Source organism: Scyliorhinus torazame, chromosome 17 (assembly GCF_047496885.1).
Source record: "Scyliorhinus torazame isolate Kashiwa2021f chromosome 17, sScyTor2.1, whole genome shotgun sequence".
In the NCBI taxonomy this organism is placed as follows: Eukaryota; Metazoa; Chordata; class Chondrichthyes; order Carcharhiniformes; family Scyliorhinidae; genus Scyliorhinus; species Scyliorhinus torazame.
Window position 1 is genome coordinate 16815214 of NC_092723.1, and position 14989 is coordinate 16830202.

The window sequence follows — 14989 nt, forward strand, 5'->3', positions numbered from 1 at the left end:
ATAAACTGTGGAATGATTGAAAGCACTGTTTCCGTTGCTGTTGGTATAATTTTCTACAGTAGAACAAATTTTCAATCAGTAATATTAACAATCATCTGTCTCTCTATGTTGGTAAATCCCTTATACCAGTCTTTACTCCTGGTGTTGCTGCTTCTATCCATACTGACATGTTCAGTGCATTTAGTTCCTTTGTTTAAAAATAACTATCCAAAGAATTGAAAATTAAACCTTATTTGGAAATTACTTCATTTGTTGAATTTTATGCATGTTATTATTTCTCATTATTTCTCTGCACTTAATGCTGTCTACCCTCTCATTTTGACTTGTTTAAAAAAAAATCAAATGTTAGTCCACTCTACCTTAAAAGGTGCTGAAATTAATGCTTAATCTGCTCATCCTTTTAAATCGGTGTTTTAACATTCATTTGTTTTTGGACAATTTGGCCACATGGATGGAAGTGTGGGTTAACAGTTGTGGCTAAAGTTTTGTTAATTCCTTTAATATACTTTTTGTTCATTGTTCTCAATAGCACAGTTTAAAATAACAGTTCCCTGATTCATTGACTAAAATGGTGCTCGTGTGTGTGGGTGTCGGCATGTCTTAAAACATTTAAACTATTAAATTGATGAATCTGCAGACTTGTGAGCTGATGGTAGTCATTACTCATTGAAATCACAGACTTAATAGAAAATACTTATTCCAATGGAACATTAATATCACAATGTAGTGATATACACTACGAACACAGATTTTGAGTTTGATCCTACCATGCCAAAATGGTGAAACTGAATTAATTAAATTGCCTGACATCTTAACGATACCATACTAACTTACAAACCATTTTAAGAACCCCACTGGTGTTACATGTCAGGATCAGCACTGGAGTGCTGCTTCGGGCTGCTGTAGAGTGTTTACGGGTGACTGAGAAAGAGAGGCCCCTTTGTTAACGGTTGGTGATCTTTGAGTACCATGAGTACAGTCGGCTAAATGTTCACTACTCTCGCTTGAAGTTTTTAAGGTCTTATTTTGTGGTTCATCATTTGTAAGGGCTGTATTCCGCAACAAGGAGGAGCAGAGGAGAAGGGCCCGAGGGATAATAATTTTATTTTAAGTATCTTCCAAAATACTTAATTTAATTCAAGAGTAAATCATGGCAGGAAAGATCAAAGCCATGATGTGCTCTTCCTGCTCTATGTGGGAAGCCGGTAACATTTCCGTGGCCAGGAAGTGCAGCTCCAGGAAGCCTGAGTTTTCCCGCTGGAGCCATGGCTGTGGCCACTATGGAGCACCCATGAGGCGGAGAGTTTTGTGGATAACATAAAGAGAGAGGTGGCCACGCCTCGGGCTCAGAGTCCACCGACAGGAAGGAAATGGGTGACTACCAGGCAGAGCAAGAGGATGCAGGAATCTCCTGGGGCTATTTCCCTGCAAAACAGATATACTGCTTTGGATGCTGTTGAGGGAATACGTTTTCAAGGGAAAGCAGTAACAGCCAAATGCACTGCACCATGGTTGGCTGTGCTGCACAGAAGAGGAATGAAAAGTGTGGTAATGCAATAGTTACAGAGAATTCAGTTAGAAGGGGAAATAGATGGTGTTTCTGTGACCGTAAATGAGACTCCAGGATGCTATGCTGTCTCCCTGGTGCGAGGGTCAAGGGTGTCTTCAAGCGGCTCCAGGATGTTCTGAACGGGGAGGGTGAACAGCCAGCGGATGAACGGCCTCAGTGGGAATGGGACAAGTAATGCTAAAAAGGCAAGTCCTTTAAGGTGTTGTGCCTTACGGTGCAGTGCATTCACAATGAAGTGGATGAATTAATCCAGCAAATAGATGTAAATGGGTATATACGTTGGGATTGCGGAGACATGGCTGCAGGGTCACCAGGGATCAACTGAAGATCCAGTAGTATTCAGTATTTAGGAAGGACTGTCAAAAAGGAAAAGGCGATGGGGTTGCATTGCTGGTTGAAGAGGAAATTAATGCAATAGCGAGGAAAGATATTAGTCTGATGTGGAATCTGTGTGGTTAGAGCTGAGAAATACTAAGTGGCAAAAAACGTTTATGGGGCTTGTATATAGACCCCATACTGTAGTGGTGATCTTTGGAATGGCTCTAGACAGGAAATTAGAGATGCATGCAATGAAGGAATATCTGAAATTATGGGTGACTTTAATCTGCATCGAAATTGGGAAAATTTCATTTGAAACAATACCATAGAGGAATTTCTGGAATGTTTATGGGATGCTTTTCTTGACCAATACTTTAACGAACCAGCTAGAGAACAGGCTATCATAGACTGGGCATTTTGTAAAGAGAAAATAATAATTGACAATCTAGTCGTGTGAGGCCCCTTGGGATGAATGACGATAGTATGATAGAATTCATCATCAAATTGGAGAGTTCCATGGTTGATTCTAAGACCAGGGTCCTGAATCTGACTCGGGTCCTGAATCCTAATAAAGGAAACGACAATGGTATGATGGCTATGGTGGATTGGGAAACGTTACTTAAAGAGTTGACGGTGGATAGGCAATAGCAAACATTCAAAGAGCGCATGGGTTAACTGAAACAAAGTTTATTCCTGTCTGGCATGAAAGTAAAAGGGAAATTAGAGATGGTATTAGATCCAATTAAGAGGAATACAAATTGGCCAGAAAAAAACAACAGACCCGAGGGTTGGGAGCAGTTTAGAATTCAGCAAAGGAGGACAAGGGATTGATTAAGAAGGGAAAAATAAAGTGAGTGTGAGAGCTTGTGGGAAAGCTTGCGGCAAACATAAACCTGACTGAACCTTTCTATAGGTATGTGAAGAGAAAAAGGTTGGTGAAGACAAATGTCTCATACAGTCAGAAACAGGGGAGTTTTTAATGGGGAACAAAGAAATGGCTGACCAACTAAATACACCCTTTGATTCTTTCTTCACAAAGGAGGATACAAATAACGGTTTAGTGAAGGGAAAGAACTTGAATATTTAATAGGGAAATGGTGTTGGAGGGAATTGATGAGATTGTAGGCCGTTAAATCCCCAGGGCCTGATAATTTACATCCCAGAGTATTTAAGGAAGCGGTCCTAGAAACAATGCATACATTGTTTGCCATCTTCTATGATTCTATAGACTATGGAACAGCTCCTACAGATTGGGGGGTACCTAATATAACCCCACTATTTAAAAAGGAAGGTAGAAAGAAAACACAATTTTAGAACTGTCAGCCTGATGTTGGTTATGGGGAAAATGCTAAGAGTCCATTATAAAACATTTCATAACTGAGCACTTGGAGAACAGTAGCAGGCGCATACAGGGTCAGCATGGATTTATGAAAGGGAAATCATGCTCGACAAACCTACTGGAATTCTTCGAGGATGCAACTAGTAGAGATGATGAAGGGAGCCAGTGGATATGGTTTATGTAGACTTTTAGAAGACTTTCGGCAAAATCCCAAACAAGAGATTAGCGTCTAAAATGAAAGTGCAAGGGATTGGGGGTCGTGTATTGAAATGGATAGAAAACTAGTTGGCAGACGGGAAGCAGAAAGTCGGAGTAAACCGATCTTTTTCCGAATAAACCGTGCTGGGAGCCCAATTCCTCAATATATATTAATGATTTAAATGAGGGAACTAAGTGTTATATCTCCAAATAGCAGATGACACAGCTGGGTGGGAGGGTGAGCTGAGGAGGATGCAGAGATGCTTCAGTGAGATTTCAACAAGTTGAGTGAGTGAATGGCAGGTGCAGTATGGCGTGGATAAATGTGAGGTTATCCACTTTGGTAGCAAAAAAAGGAAGGGGGATTATTATCTGAAAAGCTATAAATTGAGAGAGTGGAACGTGCAATGAGACCTACATGCTCTCGTATACTGATCGCTGAAAGTAGACATGTAGGTGCAGCAGGCGGTAAAGAAAACCAATAATATGCTGGCTTTCATAGTGAGATGTTTACAGTACAAGAACAGGGATATCTTGCTGCAAATATAAAGGACCTTGGTGAGACCACATCTAGAGTATTGTGTGCAGTTTTGGTCTCCTTATCTGAGGAAGAATGTTGCTATGGAGGGAGTGCAGCAAAGGTTTACCAGACTGATTTCCTGGGATGGCGGGACTGACGTATGAGGAGAGGTTGAGTCTGTTAAGAGTTCAGAATAATGAGGGGGATCTCCTAGAAACCTATAAGGTTCTACCAGGTTGCAAGAAGGATGTTCCTGATGGTGAGGTCATCCAGAACCAGCGGCCACAGTCTGTGGATCCTGGTAGACCATTTTGGACTGAGATAAGGAGAAATGTCTTCACCCTGAGAATGGTAAGCCTGTGCAATTTGTTGCTGTAAAGTAATTGAGGCCAAAACATTGTATGTTTTCAAGAAGAAATTAGGTATAGCTCCTGGAGCTAATGGGGGTTAAAGGATATGGTGGGGGGGGGGGGGGAACTTGCTGTTGAGTTGGATGCTCAGCCATGATCATAATGAATGGTGTGGTGGAGCATGCTTGAAGGACCAGGGGCTGGTTTAGCACAGGGCTAAATCGCTGGCTTTTAAAGCAGACCAAGGCAGGCCAGCAGCACGGTTCAATTCCCGTACCAGCCTCCCCAAACAGGGCCGGAATATGGCGACTAGGGGCTTTTCACAGTAACTTCATTTGAAGCCTACTTGTGACAATAAGCGATTTTGATTTTCATTGCATTTCATTTCAAATGGCCAACTCCCATTTTCTATGTATCCAAAAGCCCAGAAGCTTGGAACTCTGGTTCTTGGTGGTATATATTTTCAATTTGGTATGCTGGTAAGAAAATAGATGCAAATCAGGGAGGAACAATCCAATTATTTTGTAATCCGTTAATAAAGAATATTATTAATATTGACTTAAAAGAAAAACAAATGACAAGAAGGACTGCAGTACACTGCAACAGTGCACTTAACAGCACTGATAACTCTACACATGCTGTATCACATGAAGTTACACTCCCAACTCCCTACGTTTCCTCAACGGGTCACAGGTTCGATTCCCGGCTTGGGCCACTGTCTGTGCGGCGTCTTCACGTCCGCCCCGTGTCTGCGTTGGGTTTCCTCCGGTTGCTTCAGTTTCCTCCCACAGTCCAAAGATGTGCAGGTTAGGTGGATTGGCTATAGTAAATTGCCCTTAGTCTCCAAAAAAAGGTTAAGTGCGGTTACAGGGATAGGGTGGAGGCATGGGCTTGAGTAGGGTGCTCTCTCCAAGAGCCGGTGCAGACTCGATGGGCCGAATGGCCTCCTCCTGCACTTTAAATTCTGTGAGATGTCCCCTTTCCTAAACAACATGCAATATTATATAAATCTGAGCTAAATCCAGCAAATAATTATCATGCACAGGTTTTTTTATGCGCGTTTGGGAAAACTCATAATCTTCTCGGTTCAAGTTTTAGATTTTAACTATGCCCTTTTAGCCATAATTTGTTTTCAGGGCGGACTGTTCTCTGCAGCTTGGTATGGCTGTGGTGGTAGCTGCTGCTGCTGTGCACCTTTCACCAGATATTGTGCTATAGATATATCATTATTTCCCTATGATGTTAACCCACCCTGTGGACCAGGCTTTAGGCATGTAATTGCCAATTCCCTTATCTCTCCACTTTGGAGGTCACTTTTATTATTTGCTCTTTATTAACAATTTGACAATCTATTCGACTGTGGAGTCAGGTCAATACTGAAAAGTGCATTTAATCATCCAAGCTTACCGGTGTTGGGAAGCAGTCGTTGTTTGGTCCAATGCTGTAGTGGGTGATGGGCAATAACGGCTAGCCTTTACAATGATGCTCGCATCCCAAGAACAAATGTTAAAAAATGCATGTCTGCACTTTAAGCAGTCTGGATTCTTTACCTAGTTTTTCTAATTCAAACCAAAAAAAAAAAAATTTCTGCCAGAAGTGTTTGACAAACATGTTGCTGACCTCCATGCATTTTCAAAAAAGGGATTTTAAAACATGTATAAGAGAATGGGGCCCCGTCTGCCTTTCGGGTGAATGTAAAAGATTCCATGATACTCTTTCAAAAAGAGCTGGGGAGTTAATCTGGTGTTGTGGCAAGCAGGTATCTTTCAATCAAAATCATATCATGTTGTTGTTTGTGGGAGCTTGCTGTACATCTGTAGGCTGCCTACAATTCAGATGAACTTAATCAGCTGTAAAACGCCATTAAAAGTCAAAGATGCATTATAAATGCAAGACTTTTATAGCCTCTTTTTAAAAAAAATATATATATTTTATTCAAGATTATTTGGCCAAACATAACAGTTCGTAGTGTTTCTTTTAAACAACAATAAAGCAATATAAATAACAGTGGCCAGTTTTAAACAAATAAATAAATAATATATGAACAGAAACAAAAACCAAACTAAATGGCAACTGCCTGGTCAAGAATAAATACTCTCCAAAGATACAATCCAACAGTCCAATATACATTACCTAAAACAAGTGCCTATACATATACAATAACATCCCTGAGAGTCCGTCCGATTCCTCCCTCTTCCCCCCCCCCCCCTCCCCCCTGGGTTGCTGCTGTTGTCTTCTTCTTTTCCATTCCCTCTATCTTTCTGTGAGGTAGTCGACGAACGGTTGCCACCGCCTGGTGAACCCTTGAGCCGAACCCCTTAATACGAACTTAATCCGTTCTAACTTTATAAACCCTGCCATGTCGTTTATCCAGGTCTCCACACCCGGGGGTTTGGCTTCCTTCCACATTAACAATATCCTGCGCCGGGCTACTAGGGACGCAAAGGCCAAAACATCAGCGCCTCTCGCCTCCTGCACTCCCGGCTCTTCTGCAACCCCAAATATAGCCAACCCCCAGCTTGGTTCGACCTGGATCCCCACCACCTTCAAAAGCACCTTTGCCACCCCCACCCAAAACCCCTGTAGTGCCGGGCATGACCAGAACAAATGGGTGTGATTCGCTGGGCCTCTCGAGCATCTCGCACACCTATCCTCTACCCCAAAAAATTTACTGAGCCGTGCTCCAGTCATATGCGCCCTGTGTAACACCTTAAATTGTATCAGGCTTAGCCTGGCACACGAGGACGATGAGTTTACCCTATGTAGGGCATCAGCCCACAGCCCCTCCTCAATCTCCTCCCCCAGCTCTTCCCATTTCCCTTTCAGCTCATCTACCATGATCTCCCCCTCGTCCCTCATTTCCCGATATATGTCCGACACCTTACCATCCCCCACCCATGTCTCTGAGATCACTCTATCCTGCACCTCCTGCGTCGGGAGCTGCGGGAATTCCCTCACCTGTTGCCTCCCAAAAGCCCTCAGTTGCATATACCGAAATGCATTCCCTTGGGGCAACCCATATTTTTCTGTCAGCGCTCCCAGACTCTCAAACGTCCCATCTACTAACAGATCTCTCAATTGTGCTACCCCTGCTCTTTGCCATGCTCCAAATCCTCCATCCATTCTTCCCGGAACAAACCTATGGTTATTTCTTATCGGGGACCGCACTGAGGCTCCCGTCTTTCCCCTATGCCATCTCCACTGCCCCATATTTTCAATGTAGCCGCCACCACCGTGCTTGTGGTGTATTTCTTCGGTGAGAACGGCAGTGGCGCCGTCACCATAGCTTGTAGGCTAGTCCCACTGCAGGATGCCCTCTCCAATCTCTTCCACGCTGCTCCCTCCTCTTCTCCCATCCACTTACACACCATTGAAACATTGGCGGCCCAGTAGTACTCACTTAGGCTCGGTAGTGCCACCCCCCTGTCCCTACTACGCTGCAGAAATCACATTATCAGAAGGGCATGGAAGCTCGAGTGCAAAGAAGGCTCACCTGGATGTTGCCTGGTCTTGAGGGTGTTGGTTATGAGGAGAGGTTGAATAAACTAGGGTTGTTTTCACTGGAAAGACGAGGTTGAGAGGAGACCTGATGGAGGCATAGACAGGTGGATAGTCAAAGGCTTTTTCCATAGGTGGAAGTGTCAATTACAAGGGGCACAGATTCAAGGTGAGAGGGGGAAAAGTTTAAAGGAGATGTGCGGGGTAAGTTTTTCACGCAGAGAATGGTGGGTGCCTGGAATGCGCTGCCACTGGATGTGGTGGAAGCAGGCACATTAGTGACATTTAAAAGGCATCTGGATGGGTACACTAATAGAGGGATATGGACAGAGTGAGGGCAGAAGGGTTTTTTCTGTAGTCATGACATTCTGATCGGTACAGGCCTGGAGGGCCGAAGGGCCTGTTCCTGTTCTGTACTTTTCTTTATTTCCCAGGTCGGCGCAACATCGAGGGCCGAAGGGCCTGTACTGCGCTGTTATGTTCTATGTAACTCCCGGGGTCTTCCCGGCCCACACAAAACTCATAATACTCTTCTCGATTTTTTTGAAAAAAGCCTTCGTGACCACCACTGGGAGGCACTGAAACACAAAAAGGAATCTCGGGAGGACCACCATTTTAACCGCCTGCACCCTCCCTGCCAGTGATAGGGACACCATGTCCCATCTCTTAAAGTCCTCCTCCATCTGTTCCACCAACCGCGTTAAATTAAGCCTATGTAATGTACCCCAATTCTTGGCTATCTGGATCCCCAAATACCGAAAGTCCCTTGTTACCTTCCTCAACGGTAAATCCTCTATTTCTCTGCTCTGCTCCCCTGGATGCACCACAAACAACTCACTTTTCCCCATGTTCAATTTATACCCTGAAAAATCCCCAAACTCCCCAAGTATCCGCATTATCTCTGGCATCCCCTCCACCGGGTCCGCCACATATAGCAACAAATCATCCGCATACAGAGCTACCCGGTGTTCTTCTCCTCCCCTGAGTACTCCCCTCCACTTCCTGGAACCCCTCAATGCTATGGCCAGGGGCTCAATCGCCAGTGCAAACAATAATGGGGACAGAGGACATCCCTGCCTCGTCCCTCTATGGAGCCGAAAATAATCAGACCCCCGTCCATTCGTGACCATGCTCGCCATCGGGGCCCTATACAGCAACTGTACCCATCTGATATACCCATCTCCAAAGCCAAATCTCCTCAGCACCTCCCACAAATAATCCCACTCCACTCTATCAAATGCTTTCTCGGCATCCATCGCCACCACTATCTCCGCTTCCCCCTCTGGTGGGGGCATCATCATTACCCCTAGCAGCCTCCGTATATTTGTATTCAGCTGACTCCCCTTCACAAACCCAGTTTGGTCCTCATGAACCACCCCCAGGACACAATCCTTTATCCTCATTGCCATTACCTTGGCCAGAATCTTAGCGTCCACATTCAGGAGGGAAATAGGCCTATAGGACCTGCATTGCAGCGGGTCTTTTTCCTTCTTTAGGAGGAGCGATATCGTTGCCTCTGACATAGTCGGGGGCAGCTGCCCCCTTTCCCTCGCCTCATTAAAGGTTCTCATCAGTAACGGGGCCAGCAAGTCCATATATTTCCTATAGAATTCAACTGGGAATCCGTCTGGTCCCGGGGCCTTCCCCGCCTGCATGCTCCCAATCCCTTTCACTACTTCCTCCGTCTCAATCTGTGCTCCCAGTCCCGCCCTCTCCTGCCCCTCCACCTTAGGAAATTCCAGCTGATCCAGAAAGCACATCATTCTCTCCTTCCCATCCGGGGGCTGAGCTTCACATAATCTTTCATAAAATGCCTTGAACACTCCATTCACTCTCTCCGCTCCCCGCTCCATCTCTCCCTCCTCATCTCTCACCCCCCCTATCTCCCTCACTGCTCCCCTTTTCCTCAGTTGGTGGGCCAGCAACCTGCTCGCCTTCTCCCCATATTCGTACTGTACACCCTGTGCCTTCCTCCATTGTGCCTCTGCATTACCCGTAGTCAACAAGTCAAATTCTACATGTAGCCTTTGCCTTTCCCTGTACAGTCCCTCCTCCGGTGCCTCCGCATATTGCCTGTCCACCCTCAGAAGTTCTTTCAACGACTTCCGGGTGCGGCGATGACCAGCTGAGTCGCACGTTTCAGCAGCTCCCTGTGAAACGGACTTTTGGGCTCTTGATAGGAGCCCCAACGGCAATTTTGACGGCTAAAAACACTGTGCGGTAAACCAGAAGGGAATCCCCCCTGGATACGGATGGAAAAAGGAGGAGAGAGTGGCCAGATTGCAGTGGATCCTTTAGAACAGCGGCAAGGAAGGCAAGCAAAAACCAAGATGGCGTCGGAAGGTGGCAGTTTAACATGGGGCCCTGAACAACAAGAGTTCTTGAAATGCTGTGTGGAAGAGATCAAAAAGGAAATGAAGAAAGAGCTGTTGGCCCCGATACTACAGGCGATCGAAGGGCTAAAGGAGGAACAAAAGACCCAGGAGCGGGAGCTTCGGGTCGTGAAGGCAAAGGCAGCCGAGAATGAGGACGATATACAGGGCCTGGTGGTGAAGACGGAGACGCAGGAGGCACATCAGAAACGATGTGTGGAAAGGTTGGAGGCACTGGAAAACAACGCAAGGAGGAACAATCTGAGGATTCTTGGTCTTCCTGAAGGTGTGGAGGGAGCGGACGTCGGGGCATATGTGAGCACGATGCTGCACTCGTTAATGGGAGCGGAGGCCCCGGTGGGTCCGTTGGAGGTGGAGGGAGCATACCGAGTGATGGCGCGAGGACCGAGAGCAGGAGAAATTCCCAGAGCCATAGTGGTGAGATTCCTCCGTTTTAAGGATAGAGAAATGGTCCTTAGATGGGCGAAGAAAACTCGGAGTAGTAAATGGGAGAACGCGGTGATCCGCGTTTATCAAGACTGGAGTGCGGAGGTGGCGAGAAGGAGGGCGAGCTTTAATCGGGCCAAGGCGGTGCTTCATAAAAAGAAGATAAAATTTGGAATGCTGCAACCGGCAAGACTGTGGGTCACATATCGAGGGAGGCGCCACTACTTTGAGACGGCGGATGAAGCGTGGACTTTTATTGTGGAAGAAAAACTGGAATGAGCGGGTTATTAAAAAGAACGTTCGAACAAAGTGGTGGGACGAATGTGGGGGGCAAAGAGGGGTTTTATGTACTAATCCTGCGATGTGGTAACTTTTCTCTCTCCCACAGGTGGTGATGGGGGGAGGTGGAGGAGATGGGGCGTTGGCCATTGGGGGCGGGGCCAAGGGAGAAGCGCGGGCTTGGTTCCCGCGCTATGATAATCATGGCGGGAATAGAGAAGCAGGAAGGAGGGGGCGTCGCACGGTGCGAGCCGAGGTCACGGGGGGAAGCCGAGGTCAGCCAGACTTTGCTGACTTCTGGGAGCAACATGGGGGGAGTAATTACGCTAGCGGGGGATCTAGCGGGGGGGGTGGGAGGGGGGAATTACTGGGTTGCTGCTGCTGGGGAGAGGGGGGAGCTGGTATGGGAGAGGATGGGCGGGGGGGCACCGCCTGGGGGAGATACAGCTGCGTGGGAACCGGGTGAGGAGCTGGAAAAAGGTGATGGCTAATCGACAAGGGGGGGGGGGGGGTAGGAAGCCCCCCAACTCGGCTGATCACGTGGAACGTGAGAGGGCTGAACGGGCCGATAAAGAGGGCACGGGTACTCGCACACCTTACGAAACTTAAGGCAGATGTGGTTATGTTACAGGAAACGCACCTGAAACTGATAGACCAGGTTAGGCTACGCAAAGGATGGGTGGGGCAGGTGTTCCATTCGGGGCTAGATGCGAAAAACAGGGGGGTGGCTATATTAGTGGGGAAGCGGGTAATGTTCGAGGCAAAGACTATAGTGGCGGATAACGGGGGCAGATACGTGATGGTGAGTGGCAAACTACAGGGGGAGACGGTGGTTTTGGTAAACGTATATGCCCCGAACTGGGATGATGCCAATTTTATGAGGCGGATGCTAGGACGCATTCCGGACCTAGAGATGGGAAAGCTGATAATGGGGGGAGATTTTAATACGGTGTTGGAACCAGGGCTGGATAGGTCGAAGTCCAGGACTGGAAGGAGGCCGGCAGCAGCCAAGGTACTTAAAGATTTTATGGAGCAGATGGGAGGTGTAGACCCCTGGAGATTTAGCAGACCTAGGAGTAAGGAGTTCTCGTTTTTCTCCTATGTCCATAAAGTCTACTCGCGAATAGACTTTTTTGTGCTGGGTAGGGCATTGATCCCGAAGGTGAGGGGAACGGAGTATACGGCTATAGCCATTTCGGATCACGCTCCACACTGGGTGGACTTGGAGATAGGGGAGGAAACAGGAGGGCGCCCACCCTGGAGAATGGACATGGGACTAATGGCAGATGAGGGGGTGTGTCTAAGGGTGAGGGGGTGCATTGAAAAGTACTTGGAACTCAATGATAATGGGGAGGTCCAGGTGGGAGTGGTCTGGGAGGCGTTGAAGGCGGTGGTTAGAGGGGAGCTGATATCAATAAGGGCACATAAAGGGAAGCAGGAGAGTAAGGAACGGGAGCGGTTGCTGCAAGAACTTTTGAGGGTGGACAGACAATAGGCGGAAGCACCGGAGAAGGGACTGTACAGGGAAAGGCAAAGGCTACATGTAGAATTTGACTTGCTGACTACAGGCACTGCAGAGGCACAATGGAGGAAGGCACAGGGTGTACAGTACGAATATGGGGAGAAGGCGAGCAGGTTGCTGGCACACCAATTGAGGAAAAGGGGAGCAGCGAGGGAAATAGGGGGAGTGAGGGATGAGGAAGGAGAGATGGAGCGGGGAGCGGAGAGAGTGAATGGAGTGTTCAAGACATTTTATAAAAAATTATATGAAGCTCAACCCCCGGATGGGAGGGAGAGAATGATGGGCTTCTTGGATCGGCTGGAATTTCCCAAGGTGGAAGAGCAGGAAAGGGTGGGACTGGGAGCACAGATCGAGGGAGAAGAAGTGGTGAAAGGAATTAGGAGCATGCAGGCGGGAAAGGCCCCGGGACCGGATGGATTCCCAGTCGAATTCTATAGAAAATATGTGGACTTGCTCGCCCCGGTACTGACGAGGACCTTTAATGAGGCAAAGGAAAGGGGACAACTGCCCCCGACTATGTCTGAAGCAACGATATCACTTCTCTTAAAGAAGGAAAAGGACCCGCTACAATGCGGGTCCTATAGACCTATTTCCCTCCTAAATGTAGATGCCAAGGTCCTGGCCAAGGCAATGGCAATGAGAATAGAGGAATGTGTCCCGGGGGTGGTCCACGAGGACCAAACTGGGTTTGTGAAGGGGAGACAGCTGAACACGAATATACGGAGGTTGTTAGGGGTAATGATGATGGCCCCACCAGAGGGAGAAACGGAGATAGTAGTGGCGATGGATGCCGAGAAAGCATTTGATAGAGTGGAGTGGGATTATTTGTGGGAGGTGTTGAGGAGATTTGGTTTTGGAGAGGGGTATGTTAGATGGGTGCAGCTGTTGTATAGGGCCCCAGTGGCGAGCGTGGTCACGAATGGACGGGGATCTGCATATTTTCGGCTCCATAGAGGGACAAGGCAGGGATGCCCTCTGTCCCCATTATTGTTTGCACTGGCGATTGAGCCCCTGGCGATAGCGTTGAGGGGTTCCAAGAAGTGGAGGGGAGTACTTGGGGGAGGAGAAGAGCACCGGGTATCTTTGTATGTGGACGATTTGCTACTATACGTGGCGGACCCGGCGGAGGGGATGCCAGAAATAATGCGGATACTTGGGGAGTTTGGGGATTTTTCAGGGTATAAATTGAACATGGGGAAAAGTGAGTTTTTCTCCAGGGGAGCAGAGTAGAGAAATAGAGGACCTACCGTTGAGGAAGGTAACAAGGGACTTTCGTTACCTGGGGATCCAGATAGCTAAGAATTGGGGCACATTGCATAGGTTAAATTTAACGCGGTTGGTGGAACAGATGGAGGAGGATTTCAAGAGATGGGATATGGTATCCCTGTCAATGGCGGGGAGGGTGCAGGCGGTTAAGATGGTGGTCCTCCCGAGATTCCTCTTTGTGTTTCAGTGCCTCCCGGTGGTGATCACGAAGGCTTTTTTTAAAAGGATTGAAAAGAGCATCATGGGTTTTGTGTGGGCCGGGAAGACCCCGAGAGTGAGGAAGGGATTCTTACAGCGTAGCAGGGATAGGGGGGGGCTGGCACTACCGAGCCTAAGTGAGTATTATTGGGCCGCTAATTTTTCAATGGTGAGTAAGTGGATGGGAGAGGAGGAGGGAGCGGCGTGGAAGAGATTAGTGAGGGCGTCCTGTATGGGGACTAGCCTACAGGCTATGGTGACAGCCCCATTGCCGTTCTCACCGAGGAACTACACCACAAGCCCGGTGGTGGTGGCTACACTGAAGATTTGGGGACAGTGGAGACGGCATAGGGGAAAGACTGGAGCCTTGGGGGGGTCCCCGATAAGAAACAACCATAGGTTTGCCCCGGGGGGAATGAATGGGGGATATGGAATGTGGCAAAGAGCAGGAATAACGCAACTGAAAGATCTGTTTGTGGATGGGAAGTTCGCGAGTCTGGGAGCGCTGACCGAGAAATATGGGTTGCCCCAAGGGAATGCATTCAGATATATGCAACTGAGGGCTTTTGCGAGGCAACAGGTGAGGGAATTCCCGCAGCTCCCGACACAAGAGGTGCAGGACAGAGTGATCTCAAAGACATGGGTGGGGGATGGTAAGGTGTCAGATATACATAGGGAAATGAGGGACGAAGGGGAGACTATGGTAGATGAACTAAAAGGGAAATGGGAAGAAGAGCTGGGGGAGGAGACGAGGAGGGGCTGTGGGCAGATGCCCTAAGCAGGGTAAACTCGTCGTCCTCGTGTGCCAGGCTAAGCCTGATTCAGTTTAAGGTATTACACAGGGCACATATGACTGGAGCACGGCTCAGTAAATTTTTTGGGGTGGAGGATAGGTGTGCGAGGTGCTCGAGAAGCCCAGCGAATCATACCCATATGTTTTGGTCATGCCCGGCACTACAGGGGTTTTGGATGGGGGTGACCAAGGTGCTTTCAAAAGTAGTAGGAGTCCGGGTCGAACCAAGCTGGGGGTTGGCTATATTTGGGGTTGCACAAGAGCCGGGAGTGCAGGAGGCGAGAGAGGCCGATGTTTTGGCCTTTGCGTCCCTAGTAGC

General features: G+C 47.8%; 1 protein-coding gene across 4 annotated transcripts in view; it reads left to right on the plus strand.

Annotated features, from left to right (window-relative positions):
- tmcc2 (transmembrane and coiled-coil domain family 2) overlaps window positions 1-14989 on the plus strand; it is a 204999-nt gene that overhangs the window by 123342 nt on the left and 66668 nt on the right. The gene's annotated exons all lie outside the window — the stretch shown is intronic.